General features: G+C 46.3%; 1 protein-coding gene and 1 long non-coding RNA gene across 3 annotated transcripts in view; one reads left to right on the top strand and one right to left on the bottom strand.

Annotated features, from left to right (window-relative positions):
• Positions 1–15,414, bottom strand: part of dscaml1 (Down syndrome cell adhesion molecule like 1) — a 692,721-nt gene that overhangs the window by 218,987 nt on the left and 458,320 nt on the right. The window lies entirely within an intron of this gene.
• LOC140397953 (uncharacterized) lies at positions 1,921–14,448 on the top strand. Its single transcript, XR_011937349.1, has 4 exons — positions 1,921–2,103; positions 3,672–3,857; positions 10,879–11,028; positions 14,306–14,448. It is a non-coding gene; the product is annotated as an uncharacterized lncRNA (long non-coding RNA).

The following is a 15,414-nucleotide window of genomic DNA, read 5'->3' as shown; positions in this document are numbered from 1 at the left end:
CTACCATATCCCAATTATTTGTGAACTCACTCCTGGAGTGAGGTATCTTTTCCTCACAATCTTACAAAATTAAAATAAAATATTGGGGTTTCTAACCAATATCCTAGCTACTGCTGGGGTCTAGTCTGGAATCATAATAACTGCACTGGTTTGCAGGAGGTTGTGGAGGCTCTGAAAATTAATATAATGGGCACAAGGGCAGTAACAGGTCGATTTTGGAAGGTTTTGAATGAAAGATTATTTTATAATGGAACTGAGTACGATACCCCAATCTAACTCAAAAATAGTCTTTCATATTTTTTTAATTCCCAGAAATTTCAAATTGCTTCAGTGTCAGGTGGTGGATTAACTCTGTGATTTTAAATGCTTATTTTTTTAATAATAAGCCCTTTTTCTGCTGGATATTTCCATTCAAAAAATACATCAAGGAATAGCTTCAGAGGAAGATTTTTTTTCAAATGAAAACACTGTGCTGAAACTTATATTATTTTTGAGGACATCGTGTTGGTTTGTGGGAATGATGCCTTTGTGTGTGTCTGGTGTGTGACTAACTTAATTAAGCTGGACGACTGAGTGCCTATGGATTTGAAACCATCAAAAGGACAGGTACTTGAACAGAAGTTGACCAAAGTTACCACAATATGGGTAGTAATTTGCATTAGGAGATAGGTGAGGATTTTGATTTTAGCTGTTGAATTTCAAAGGCAGAAAAAAGGAATTCACATCTTAAAGGTCAGAATAAATAAGGCAAAGTTATTAAGTTTTATTTTACCCAAAATAAGTGGTCATAAGGAGAACATAAAAGGTTATAAGGAAACTTAGTGTTTGTTATTTAATTTTATTTGACCCAAGAATGGGGGGCAGTAGAGAACAGAGGATCTTCATGTTTGAAGGCAAGTAAACTCAGAGAGATGTTGTGAACTATGGTTTTAAAGATGAAAAAGGGGGGGAAATATGTAAAGAGAGGTTTGAAGCTATGATCGGGGTGTGGCTCTGTAAGATTCTGAAGAGAGTGTTGTGCCGGGATAGAACTTTTAAAGCAACAAAGTGAAGCAGTCTTCAGCTACCCTAGAGACGTGTCTGTTTATTTCAGAGAGCTGGGTTTGTTCTAAAGCTGTTGGACTCCTCCACAGCGCAGTTATAGGGAGTGATGGCTAAAAGGGGTGCTTGTTTTTGAAACTAGCCAAGTAAAATTATTTTGGGGAAATGTTTGTCTGACTAATTTTAACTGTGTTAATGTAGTCTTGTGTGTTTAATTGTTCTTTTCTTCTATTCATAAATGTTTCAATTTAAAATATCCAAAAGTGTTATTGGAAGGTTTTACTCCTGACCTCAGTACACATATCTCCTCATAATGAAATATCAATTGAAAACCATTGTAAAGTTTCTCTTTGGGATTTGGTTGGCACGGCACATACCACCTGCCACATCATAACTGTCAAATTGTGCTGTCATGGTAGGTTGTGTCATCAGCAATATGCAAATGAGTTTGAGTGAAAGCTCAGGTGAAACAAGCACTTTTCCTCACAGATGTAATTTTTACGTGTGATTGTTCCTAAAGCGGCAACTTTATTCCACCCCCCCGCGCCAAAACAACACCCTGCCCCTCACCCTCAGGATATCTAATGAAATAATTGTTGCGAGTTATCACCAGTTTTGCTCCTCACAACCCTGGCTTGTCACACCCTGCTGCTTTGACAGATTAGAATCAATACTTCCCGAATCCCAAAGGTTAATCATGGGAAATTATATCCACCCCAATCCCGCAGCACAGACACCATGAGAATGTATGCACTATTCCACCAGTTGAGGCAGTACCTAATCCTGTAATCTTCAATTCCATTCTCAACTGGACATTCAAATTTATCGACACTGTGCTGAGAAGATACTGTTTCCAGTGGGACGAGGCTCAGTAACAAAGAACAAAGAAAAATTACAGGCTTGGAGGGCTCTTCGGCCCTCCAAGCCTGCGCCGATCCATGTAACCAGGGAGTACAGATTAAGATCATTGGAAAAGGAAGCAAAGAAAAGATGAGGAGAATGTTTTTTACACGGCGAGTTGTTACTGTAGTGTTCGATGGTTCAATTGTTGTGTTTGATTATGTGAGTATGTTTATTTTTGATGCTCTCTGTGCTTGATTGGTTAAGCTTGGGTGTGGACTCAAGAAAAAGCAAACAAATTAGAAAGGGCTGGAAATCAGAAGAGAAGCATGGAGCCAGACATTTAAAAGAACTGCAATAGATCTTGGTACACACATGCGCCTGGATTTTCAGTATAGTGGGACTCAGAGAGAATCCTATACATGCAATTTCACTTCCCCCCCCCCTCCCCCAAAACCCAACTGGGGGAGTGGGGAAGGGGGGTTGGGGGTTGTAAAATTCTGGCCATAGAGAGGTGCGTCATCTCTACATAGATCGAAAATATAAAATATCCAACAGTTATGGTCTGGCAGGTACTTCCTGAAAGATTGGTAGAAGCTAATTCAAAACTAACTTTCAAAAATGATTTGGCTAAATACTTAAAAAGGAATTAAATTGGGAAGGAGCAGGTGCATGGAACTAATTGGATAATCGTGGGTGGCATGGTAGCACAGTGGTTAGCACAGTTGCTTCACAGTTCCAGGGTCCCAGGTTCGATTCCCGGCTTGGGTCACTGTCTGTGTGGAGTCAGCACGTTCTCCCCGTGTCTGCGTGGGTTTCCTCCGGGTGCTCCGGTTTCCTCCCACAGTCCAAAGATGTGCAGGTTCGGTGGATTGGCCATGCTTAATTGCTCTTTGTGTCCAAAACGGTTAGGAGGGGTTATTGGGTTATGGGGATAGGGTGGAGGTGTGGGCTTCGGTAGGGTGCCCTTTCCAAGGGCTGGTGCAGACTCGGTGGACCAAATGGCCTCCTTCTGCACTGTAAATTCTATAGTTCTATGATTCTATGAGGGGGTCTGCAAAACACATGGGGTTGAATGGATTCTTCTGCGCTGTACAATTAAATGGATTGGGTTCCATTTCCAGCACTCACATAAATTACCTCAATAGACAAAATTAATCATAAACTTACTTAAAGTTTCATGCTTGTGATTGACTGATTGAGAATCAATCAGCAACTATGTCCATGCAGCATAGTACCTTGAGCATCATTATCAATCGACTGCCTTTGCTGTGGTCGGAGCTGAAATTCTCATCAGGCAACTTTTCCCCCCCCCCCCCAGAAAGGCTCAGCTGGTGTGTGACCTCGCACTCTGGTTCAGAGCCGCATTGGTTGCCTGTGTTCAAATCCCACCACTTGCAGGAGTACAAGTAATTCATCACCGGCACAGACGTCAAAATATTTGAAGGCAAGTTCAGATCGACAGCCTCCCACTTGGGAGACTGATTTTTGCAGCTTGCTGTTTTCTGCTTGACTCATGAAGGTGAGTTTTAAAATGTAAACAGAAAATGGACAATCTCACCACGCCTGACAGCACCTGTAGAGAGGGGGAGAGAGAGAGAGAGACGCCTTGTCAAAGAGTCACCCAGACTCAAAACATTAGTACAGTTCTCTCTCCACAGATGCTGTCAGACCTGCTGAGATTGTCGAGCATTTTCTGTTCTTGTTTCATATCCCAGCGTTCGCAGTAATTTGCTTTAACTTTAAAAATTTGAATTGTGTTTCCACGATTGTTTGTGCTTCTTCCTCAGCTTGAGCACACTGCCGTGTAGAACCACAGGAGGTACGGTGGGTGCAGTGAATAGGCCAGAACTTCTGAAACCTTGGGTTGACGTTTTGGGGATCACGCGCTCCAAGGCAGCAATGCCTGCTTTGGAACTCTGACTGAACGCGAACAGCTACGAGGCCCCTGTAAGCCCTCACATTTTTTTCTAATGGTGAGCATGTCCGAGATGTCTCAACCTTAAAACCTGATTCCTGCTCCCCGAAAGCCAATAAAAAAAGTATGTGCTTGTTATGGGCAGCACGGCCGCACAGTGGTTAGCACAGCTGCTTCACAGCTCCAGTGCCCCAGATTCGATTCCCGACTTGAGTCACTATCTGTGCGGAGTCTGCACGTTCTCCCCGTGTCTGCGTGGGTTTCCTCCGGGTGCTCCAATTTCCTTCCCACAGTCCAAAGACGTGCTGTTAGGTGAATTGGACATTCTGAATTCTCCCTCTGTGTACCCAAACAGGCGCCGGAATGTGGCGACTGGAGGCTTTTCACAGTAACCTCATTGCAGCGTTTATGTAAGCCTCCCTGTGACAATCATAAAGATTATTGTGACAGCACGGTTGGACAGTGGGTTAGCCCTGCAGGCTCACGGCGCCGAGGTCCCAGGTTCGATCCCGGCTCTGGTCACTGTCCATGTGGAGTTTGCTCATTCTCCCCGTGTTTGCGTGGGTCTCACCCCCACAACCCAAAGATGTGCAGGGTAGGTGGATTGGCCACGCTAAATTGCCCCTTAATTGGAAAAAATGAATTGGGTACACTAAATTTAGGAGAAAAAAAATAAATGAAGATTATTATTATCATTTGCCAGTGGCAGGATCACCTCGTCCCACCGATGCCAATGGGGTTTCCTATTGTATCCAACCCAGCCGCCGGGAAACCCCCGCGTGATTTGCCATTGGCAGGGCCGGAGGATCCCGCAGGTGGGTGATTATTAAATATTAAATTATTTGGGGCAGCACGGTGGCGCAGTGAGTTAGCACTGCTGTCTCACGGTGCCGAGGTTCCAGGTTTGATCCCAGCTCTGGGACACTGTCCGTGTGGAGTTTGCACAAGCTCCCCGTGTCTGCGTGGGTTTTGCCCCCACAACCTAAAGATGTGCAGGGTAGGTGGATTGGCCACGCTAAATTGCACTTTAATTTTTAAAAAATGTAAATTATTTTTAAACCCTGAAGTTCAACAACCCCTGGCTCTCAGAGCCCTTCGCCGCCACCACCCTGCCCCCCCCCCCCCCCCCCCCCGCCCCCCCATCCCCCGACCCCACCCCACCGTCCCCACCATTACTCTGCACCCCTACCTGGCTCACATTCTGGGATCACAGCAATTATCAAGCCTCAAAAAACAGGATCAGAGTGAGAAGAGATTTGGGAAGCACTGGAATAGACTGCTGTGCAAACAGTGGGAATCAATAGCTCGCCCTGTGCTGTGTTACTGACTGTTATGTAGAACGCAAAGCCAATAATGGGCACTAATTGGTGTAAAAAACAAATGACCTCCTGGAATCTGATCAATATGAAATTTACAGTCACACCATCAGTATCGACAATTAAGGAAATGCAGTGTCCCTCAGCCAACAGCTTGCTAATCAATTTCAGGTCAATTTCTTCAATCAAGAATCAAACAGCGGCTGATCTTAGTAAGTAGCTAGTCCCATTCCAAATCAGGAAATGGATTATGGCACGGGTCAAAGTGCAGCACATACTGCTGCAATGAGAGTGTAGGCCGGAAATCTCAGGCCGTTGGTATTCTCACTTCCCAGTGGCAGCGCACCCATGCCCGCAGGTTTCCCAGCGGCAGGGTGGAGGTCTTCAATTGGAAATCCCATTAACAGCGGCGGGAATGGAGAATCCCGCCACCAGTGAGTGACGCGCCGGCGAGATGCACATGGCTGGGGGACCAAAGATTCCAGCCACTAATAAGAACATAAGAACGAGGAGCAGGAGTAGGCCATCTGGCCCCTCGAGCCTGCTCCACCATTCAATGAGATCATGGCTGATCTTTTGTGGACTCAGCTCCACTTTCCGGCCCGAACACCGTAACCCTTAATCCCTTTATTCTTCAAAAAACTATCTATCTTTATCTTAAAAACATTTAATGAAGGAGCCTCTACTGCTTCACTGGGCAAGGAATTCCATAGATTCACAACCCTTTGGTTGAAGAATTTCCTCCTAAACTCAGTCCTAAATCTACTTCCCCTTATTTTGAGGCGATGCCCCCTAGTTCTGCTTTCACCCGCCAGTGGAAACAACCTGCCCGCATCTATCCTATCTATTCCCTTCATAATTTTGTATGCTTCTATAAGATCCCCCCTCATCCTTCTAAATTCCAACGAGTACAGTCCCAGTCTACTCAACCTCTCCTCGTAATCCAACCCCTTCAGCTCTGGGATTAATCTAGTGAATCTCCTCTGCACACCCTCCAGTGCCAGTACGTCCTTTCTCAAGTAAGGAGACCAAAACTGAACACAATACTCCAGGTGTGGCCTCACTAACACCTTATACAATTGCAGCAGAACCTCCCTAGTCTTAAACTCCATCCCTCTAGCAATGAAAGACAAAATTCCATTTGCCTTCTTAATCACCTGTTGCACCTGTAAACCAACTTTTTGCGACTCATGCACTAGCACACCCAGGTCTTTCTGCACAGCAGCATGTTTTAATATTTTATCTTTTTAAATAATAATCCCTTTTGCTGTTATTCCTACCAAAATGGATAACCTCACATTTGTCAACATTGTATTCCATCTGCCAGACCCTAGCCCATTCACTTAGCCTATCCAAATCCCTCTGCAGACTTCCAGTATCCTCTGCACATTTTGCTTTACCACTCATCGTAGTGTTGTCTGCAAACTTGGACACATTGCCCTTGGTCCCCAACTCCAAATCATCTATGTAAATTGTGAACAGTTGTGGGCCCAACACAGATCCCTGAGGGACACCACTAGCTACTGATTGCCAACCAGAGAAACACCCATTAATGCTCGCTGATATCCCAGCATAGCCTTAGGAAAGTAGAGACAAGAGGAGGCTTCTCATCCCCTCAAGGCTGTTTTGCCATTCAATCAGATCATAGAATCATACAATTCGGCCGATCGAGTCTGCCCTGGCCCTCAGAAAGAACACCCGACTTAAGCCCACACTTCACCTTATCCCCGTAACCCAGTAACCCCACCTAACCTGTTTGACATTAACAAGCAGTTTAGCACGGTCAATCCACCTAACCTGCACATCTTTGGACTGTGGGAGGAAACCGCGGTGAGCACCCGGAGAAAACCCACGCACACACGGGGAGAAAATGCAAACTCCACACAGTCATCCGAGGCCGGAATTGAATCCGGGTCCCTGGAGCTGTGAGGCAGCCGTGCTAACCACTGTACCACCGTGCCGCCCCAAATCATGGTTGATCTACTTGTGCACCTTAGTTCAATAATCCTTAATTCCCTAACTAACAATAATCTATCACTCAATCTCAGTTATAACGTTTTCAGTACCAGTAAAAGCTCAATGAATGGAATTCCAGGAATTCCACCTCTAAATTTATGTTCAGTGGAGCTTCGTGATGGTCAAGGAGGCCCTTTCCCACATGAATGGGTTTCTATGTAACCCAAAGTGCCTATTAACACAATATATGTCAAAACCAACACGTTCATTGCTTCCACCTGCTCTCTGATCTCCCTTTTTCCACAAGGAGATCTTGATGTCATATGATGGCTCGCCCAGCGCTTCATGATTTTGAGCTCTTGTGTGGTCTAACTCCGCTCTGATTGGTCAACATGGTCATAGTTTAGATAAGTCCAGCTATTCCAGCATTACAAGTGCGGAATTCAGGCTCATCACTGGTATCGTCCTATGGGATTTGCTATTCTGCCAGCGAGAATGGTTGACGACTTTGACATAATCAGAATTTCGCATCATCCAGGTTTCTCATCCCGATTTCACTGTACCCCAGCCTCAACGGGGGAATCTGAGTTGTCTGAAGAAATGTCAGTCCTGAAAGACCTGGGGCGTCATTCTCCGACCCCCCGCTGGGTCGGAGAATGGCCGTTGGCCGCCGTGAATCCCGCCCCCGCCCCCGCCGAAGTCTCCGGTACCGGAGATTGGGCGGGGGCGGGAATCGGGCCTCGCCGGTTGGCGGGACCCCCCGCTCAATTCTCCAGCCCGGATGGGTCGAAGTCCCGCCTAGAAATTGCCTGTCCCGCCGGCGTAAATCAAAGCTGGTATTTACCGGCGGGACCAGGCGGCATGGGCGGGCTCCTGGGGGGGGCGTGGGGCGATCTGACCCTGGGGGGTGCCCCTACGGTGGCCTGGCCCGCGATCGGGGCCCACCGATCCGCGGGCGGGCCTGTGCCGTGGGGGCACTCTTTCCCTTCCGCCTCCGCCACGGCCTCCACCATGGCGGAGGCGGAAGAGACTCTCCCCACTGCGTATGCGCGGGAAACTGTCGGCGGCCGCTGACGCTCCCGCGCATGCGCCGCATTTCCGCGCCAGCTGGCGGGGCAACAAACGCCATTTCCGCCAGCTGGCGGGGCAACAAACGCCATTTCCGCAGCTGGCGGGGCGGAAATCCCTCCGGCGCCGGCCTAGCCCCTCAATGTTGGGGCTCGGCCCCCAAAGATGCGGAGCATTCCGCACCTTTGGGCCGGCGTGATGCCCGTCTGATTGGCGCCATTTTTGGCGCCAGTTGGCGGACATCGCGACGTTGGGGGAAAATTTTGCCCCTGGTTCTAATTCTGTACTTTGTCCATAGACCATTCAGCCTTTCGAGCTTGCTCCATCACTCAGTTAGATAATGGGTGGTCTACACATTGACTCCAGTTACCCACCCTGGTTCTGGATCAAGAATATAAAACTGCTGAGGCCTCAGAGCATACAGGGCTGTAGGAAGTTACAGAGATAGGGACGCAGAACACAATGGAGGGATTTGAATCCATTAAAGGATTGATCCTTTTTAGCACAGCGGGCTAAATAGCTGGCTTGTAATGTAGAACAATGCCAGCAACGCGGGTTCAATTCCCGTACCAGCCTCCCCGAAAAGGCGCCGGAATGTGGCGACTAGGGGCTTTTCACAGTAACTTCATTGAAGCCGACTCGTGACAATAAGCGATTATTATTATTATTATATTGTTATTAGTAAAAGGATAATGGGGTGGCACAATGGCATCATGGTCAACACTGCTGCCTCACAGCCCCAGAGACACGGGTTTGATTCCAACCTTGGGAGACTGTGCGGAGTTTGCACGTTCTCCCCGTGTGTGCGTGGGTTTCCTCCGAGTGCTCAGGTTTCCTCGCACAGTCCAAAGATGTGCAGGTTAGGCGGACTGGCCATGATAAATTGTCCCTTGGTGTCCAAAGATGTGTAGGAGGGGTTACGGGGATAGGGTGGGGGTGGTGGTCTGAGGAAGGATGCTCTTTCAGAGGGTCGGTGCAGACTCGATGAGTCGAATGATCTCCTTCTGCACTGGAGGGATTCTATGGACCAGTATCAGTGCAGATAAATGAGGGAGCATCACACCTCTGCCATTAACTTGCCTTTAGCACCTTTAAAGTGCTGATACAGGCACACACACACACACACTGTTCGTATCGTTTATCTCAAGTTTGAAACCTCTCGATACTCCTTCTGAGACTCGTAACAAGGCTGAACCTGATTCCTGATTCCTGATTGTGTTATAAGGCCAGCTCCCTTTCACTTTCAAAGGACCCTCTTTATGTGTGGAACGAAAATAATTTCAGAAATATATCCTCTTGCTGCTCAAAGTCCCTTCATGGACTTACAAAGGCAAGACAGACATGTAGTACTGTTTGTAAACCAGAGATAACACAGCCTTTGCACTGGTGTGTGTAGCAAACAGCAAGCTGGTAGCAGCACTTTCAAAGGGTGTTGAATGACATGAATGTTAATGAGCTCACTTGAATACATCTGTTTCTTTTTTGCCGGGATTTCTGTTTGTAATTTCTCCGTCTTCGCCACATCTGATTATTGGAAAGAATAATTGGCGACAGTGCTTCTTAATTGTTTGGGGCTCCCTGCCACCCACCAGCACCCACCGCACTGCGTAATAGCGGCCTGAATGGGCAGTTATCTATGGCTGGTTGGACGCTTGCTTTCCCCATACGGGAGCGTCAAGCCAGATGGGCAAAGCAACAACAACTTGCATTTGCACAGCACCCCTAATGTGACAAAATCTTCCAAGGTGCTCCACTACACAGGGGTGTAATCAGACAAAATCTGACTGCAACCACACAGGAGATATTAGGACAATTGCAGGCGGCCAAAGAGATAGTCTCAAGGAGTAGCTCAAAGGAAGAAATCTCCAGCGCCCAGGGTCTCAGCAGTCGAAGACATGGTTGCCAATGGTTAATGTGAAGGAAATCAAAGGTGCATATTTTCGGTGCGCAGGCGCCTTGGGGGGTTGGAGGAGATTACAGAGCCAGGGAAAGAAGAGGTCCTGGAGGGATTTTAACTCAAGGACGAGAATTTTAAAGTTGAGGCATTGCTGTATTGAAAGGCGGTCACTGATCACAGGATTGGCGGGCACGGGTCAGGATAGAGACAGCAGAGTTTTACATGGGGTTCAGCTTACAAAGTGGGACCAGCCGGGATGGCATTGGAATAACTGGAAAAAAAGCATGGATGAGATCGTTCAGGGCAAGGACGGAGCCGGGAGATATTACAAAAGTTGCATTTAATAATAATCTTTATTGTCACAAGCAGACTTACACTAACACTGCAATGAAGTTACTGTGAAAAGTACCTAGTCGCCACATTCCGGCGCCTGTTCGGGTACACTGAGGGAGAATTCAGAATGTCCAATTCACCGAACAGCACGTCTTTTGGGACTTGTGGGAGGAAACCGGAGCACCCGGAGGAAACGCACGCAGACGCGGGGAGAACGTGCAGACTCCACACAGACAGTGACCCAAGCCGGGAATCGAACCTGCGCCCCTGGAGCTGTGGAGCCACAGTGCTAACCACTGTGCTACCGTCACCGGTGATGACGAGGTTATGGCGTTGGGAACTCAAGATTAAGTTTGACACAGGATTGTGAACAATTTCAGACAATAGTCAGGGAGAGGGATGGTGGGGCGGGGGACGGGGGAAGGGGAGTGTGGGGGGTGGAAGAATGCGAGAAAAACGGATTCAATTTGCGAAATAATTCTGTTAGCTAATTTGCCAATCTCAACCAGGTCAAGCACGGTAGGGAGAAAGAGTGCCGAGTCTTTAAGCATCTACTGAATGTGTCTCCTCCTGGGTCGACTAAGGAGGCCATCTGTTGAATTATTGACAAGCTGCAACATCCTGTTGTCTGAACTGCCGATTAATACATCAGAGCACGGGTAAGTGAGAAGGAACAAAATAGAATGGCTTATGAGTGGCCTGAGGAAGCCGACTGATTCGACAGCAGAGAAAGATGTAATGCACACCTCAGTGATATCACGCTCACCTCTGAGTCAGGGCTCAAGTACGACTCCAGGACCTTGCATACAGAATCCAGGTTGACACTCCAGCACAGTACTGAGGGAGTGTGGCACTGTTGGAGGTGCCACCCTTTTCCACGTGAGAGGCTAAACCAAAGTCGGCCGTCTCAAGTGGAGATAAAAGATTCCGTGGCAGTATTTCTGATGAGCAAAAGAGATCTCCCACTATCCTGGTCAACATTTCTCCCTCAGCATCATCACTCAAACAGGTTACCAACTCATTTATCTCATTGCTCTTTATGGGCCCGTGTTGTGTGTAAATCATCTGCCGTGTTACCAATAATTAAATTAAAATGTGCTTTATTGTTCAGCTCATCCCGCCCCACCCATTCCCCATCAGCTTGAGTCTTTCTCGTTTCTATGTTTGCTTGGTGGCTTATTCCAAACATTCCTCACTCTTTGCGCGGAGTGCATTCCTTTTGGCATCTTCTTCATCATTTTCAGTCACATTTCTCCATTTTGTTGCTGTGACATTATTATAAATGTACAGAACTGGAATGTTATATCCAAATCAACCACTAGAGTGAGCTAGATGTAGAACTATACAAGGCATTGATGCTAAGTCTTGTGGGTGAGAGATTGAAGAGAAAGCTAGAAGCCGGACTGTAGGAAAGATAGTGTGAGTGAGAGCAGATCATAATTGATGCATTCGTATAGAGATTAATAGATGAGTGTAGATGAGATGTATGTTTATTATCAACTGTGTATTATATAGGAGTAAGTGTTGAATCCAATTAAGTATTGCAAACAAATCTTTAGCTTTGTTTAAAATAAAAGCTAGTTGTGGTCTTTGTGAACACTACGCCAACCATCCGAGAATTTGCAACACCAAGAACGCTACAGTTGCCAGTGGTACATCCTTTCACAAGGCTGTTCTCCCAGCAGAACCACACATTGGGGCATAAAACTGGGGCTAGAGGCTGGGATTTGGCAGCCCCACTGTGGGGGACCCCAATTGACTTTCGGTGTGAAACAGAAGATCCTAGTGGTGGGCGTGACCGGGAACTGTGGCTCCAGATTCTGACTCTATCCTATTTGTACATCCCTCGCCTAACCACGTCCAGGTTGTCGGCTCCTCCATTTTCTTTATTTTCAACTTACCTTCTGGATTTAAGCCAATCAATATTTTACATATATCAGTAAAGTCTGTTCGCTACACCTTGACCCCTCCCCCACCATGGCTCTTCCACCATTTTTCTTGTCGCCTCTAGAGATACTTGAGATCATATTAAATTGGATAACTAAGGGAGACTGAGCTTTACTCAACTCATAGATTGCAAAATCATCTTCACTTAATGCAGCCAAAGAATAAACAGCAGAACAGAGTTGGGAATAAAATGGTTTGACGTAGCTGAAAGAGAAAAGGCTTGAATTTCTATTACATCCTCCCTGACCTTGGGACATCCCTCAGCGTTTAACAGCCAATCAAAGTCTTGATCATTCTAGGAAAACGAGGCAGCCAAAATGAAGGAAATGACTGGATGATCTGTTGGACAGTCTTTGTTGAAGAATAATTGTTGGCCGGATCATCCTGTTCTTCAACTCATGCCATGACCAGGCAGAGAGTTCAACGATTCAGCCTGTATTCGTTCAGCACTCCCTTAGGACTGGAGTGCCACTCTCATTATATGCTCAAGTGTCAAGAGGGCTTCAACCCCACAGCAATAGGACTACACAATTGAGCCAAGACAAACACTTAAGAATGACTGAAACAATTGAGGGCGAACACAAGGCTCTGCGCAAACATGCATCCCATGGCTCCCATCCACACAGAAATGAAACAATGGCACTTATGGAGGTATCGGATTCTCTTGTTCTTAAATCCTGACACGCCATAAATTAACCTTGAAGTTAGCTCCCTTCTCTCTCCACAGATGCTGCCAGACCTGCTGAGATTGTCCAGCATTTTCTGCTTTCGTTTCAGATTCCAGCATCCGCAGTAATTAGCTTTCATAAACAATGAGGTGATTGATCAGTTAAATGTACTGCCTGAAATTGGAAGCAGATTCAATAGTTACTTTCCAATAGGGAATTGGTTTATATGCTCAAAAAGAAGACATTTGCAAAGGGAAAAGAACAGGGAAGTGGGAATAAAAGGGATAGGTCTTCCATGGTGCTGCCACAAGTATGATGGGCTGAATTGCCTACTTCTGTGCTGCATGATTCTATCCATTTCTGGTGTAGTTAGTTGAAAGAGGAATAATGTTGGGGACACTGGAAGAACTCCCCTTTCAAACAAGTACAAAGAACAATACAGCACAGGAACAGGCCCTTCGGCCCTCCAAGCCTGTACTGGTCATGATATCAACCTTGGCCAAAACCCTCAGCACTTCCTTGTGCCGTATCCCTCTATACCCATCCCATCCACGTGTTTGTCAAGATGCCTTTTGAACGCCGTTAATGTATCTGCTTCACAACCTCCCCTGACAACGCGTTCCAGGCACTCACCACCCTCTGCGTAAAAAATCTCCCCCGCACATCTCCTCTAAACTTTGCCCCACAGACCTTAAACTTATGTCCTCTGGTGACTGACCCCTCCACCCTGGGAAAGAGTGCCTGCCCATCCACTCTATCCATGCCCCTCATAATCTTGTAGCCCTCTATCAGGTAACCCCTGAATCTCCGTCTTTCTAATGAAAACAGTCTGAGTCTATTCAGCCTCTCCACTCAGCTAAAAATAGTGGGATTCAGAGGGAGGAGGGCAACTTCCTGACGCCTTTCTCGTGTTTTAAGAATAACTTTTGGTTGTGTTTTGCTGCCCGTGTTGAGGCCGCCATTAAGTCATCTTTTACTTAGCAAGCTTCTGATTGATTAGATCATTACACCGAGAGAAAGTATTTTTTTTATTGCGTTCTGTGTGACAATCCCACAGGAGGTAAATCAATCACTTCTCACCCTTCAGTATTGATCACCTCTTTCTGTCTGTTGTTCTTGGAAGCTCCTCTCCCCTCCCCCCAAGACAACTGAAAACATCTGCAATCATTGAGCTTGTTAGCTCCATCAATTCGAGAGTCTAATGAAATAGGAAACTACAGCCTGACAGAGGTGGATTATTAAACCGCAACTAAATGAAGTCTGATGAGATCAATCTCTCTATGGAACACACAGTATTGACAGATCCTTTGCTACTCTGCAGGTTTTGCAGAGGACAAGGTGAAGTGCTCAGCGAACAACAGACAAAAATTCGGAAGAAGACAAGTCCAGTCTGTTCCTTTAGCCAATGGACTGAGGTTACCTGAGAAAACAGATTTCTGGAGAGTCAATGGATTGTGACATGATGAGAAGGTGGGCAGATATTGTTTGGCTTCTGAAAAACAGAGGTTCTTAGAGCTTAATGGTCTTCTCCTATTTGCTAACCATTTATATCACTAGATGAAGCCCTCTCTCGCTCTCTCCCCCAGTATTATAATGTAACATTGAATATAAATGTCACATTTTTTCTCAGGTTTTTATTTGTACATCAAAATGGGAGTGCGACTCACACATCAGGACGGGTACGCTTTCGCCTCGAGCTGTGGGGACAGCATAATAATCTGTACAACAGCAGGCTCAACTGGGTCAGGCTTAGTTAGCGTCAAATGCTCCCCGAACTGTACATTTCCAACAAAGACAAAGCCCTCGCACCACTGTGTCTCAGTTCAGTTCATGCATAGGTCATCTTGCATGTTTTGGGAAATTAATAAAATGGAGAAAACAACGCCCACAGTCTGCAGATCAGAGCGTTAACGCGAATGTTCAAAGTTTCTTTTGCTGGCTTGATCCTTGGAGCAGAGAAGGTTGAGAGAGGATTTAATAGAGGTGTTCAAAATCATGAGGCGTTCAGAGGAAATAAATCGGGAGGAATTGTTCCCACTGGCAGGAGGGTTGGGTAAGTGTAGTTCACACGTCCAAGGTAATTGGCAAAAGCACTAGAAGTGAGATGAGAATTTTTTGTGATGCAGTCAGCTTTTATGATCTGAAATGCACTGACTGAAAGATTGGGTGGAAACAGATTCAATCATAACTTTCAGAGAATTCAATTTATGTTTGAGATGGAGATATTTGCAGACCTTTGGAGCAAGAGCGCGGAGTCGGACTAATTGGGTAACACTTTCAAAGGGCTTTCAAATGGGCCGAATGGCTTGCTTCTGTGTTTTGTAATTCTGTGAACTAGTTAAGTCTCATGTATAACTTAGAACTTTGTTCTTTCACCCCTGCAGTCAAGCAGCTAGTACCAATGAAGTTCGTGGGAGGCAGCTGTGATGT

Source organism: Scyliorhinus torazame, chromosome 21, assembly GCF_047496885.1.
Source record: "Scyliorhinus torazame isolate Kashiwa2021f chromosome 21, sScyTor2.1, whole genome shotgun sequence".
Classification (NCBI taxonomy): domain Eukaryota; kingdom Metazoa; phylum Chordata; class Chondrichthyes; order Carcharhiniformes; family Scyliorhinidae; genus Scyliorhinus; species Scyliorhinus torazame.
This window is presented reverse-complemented; position numbering and strand designations above follow the sequence as displayed.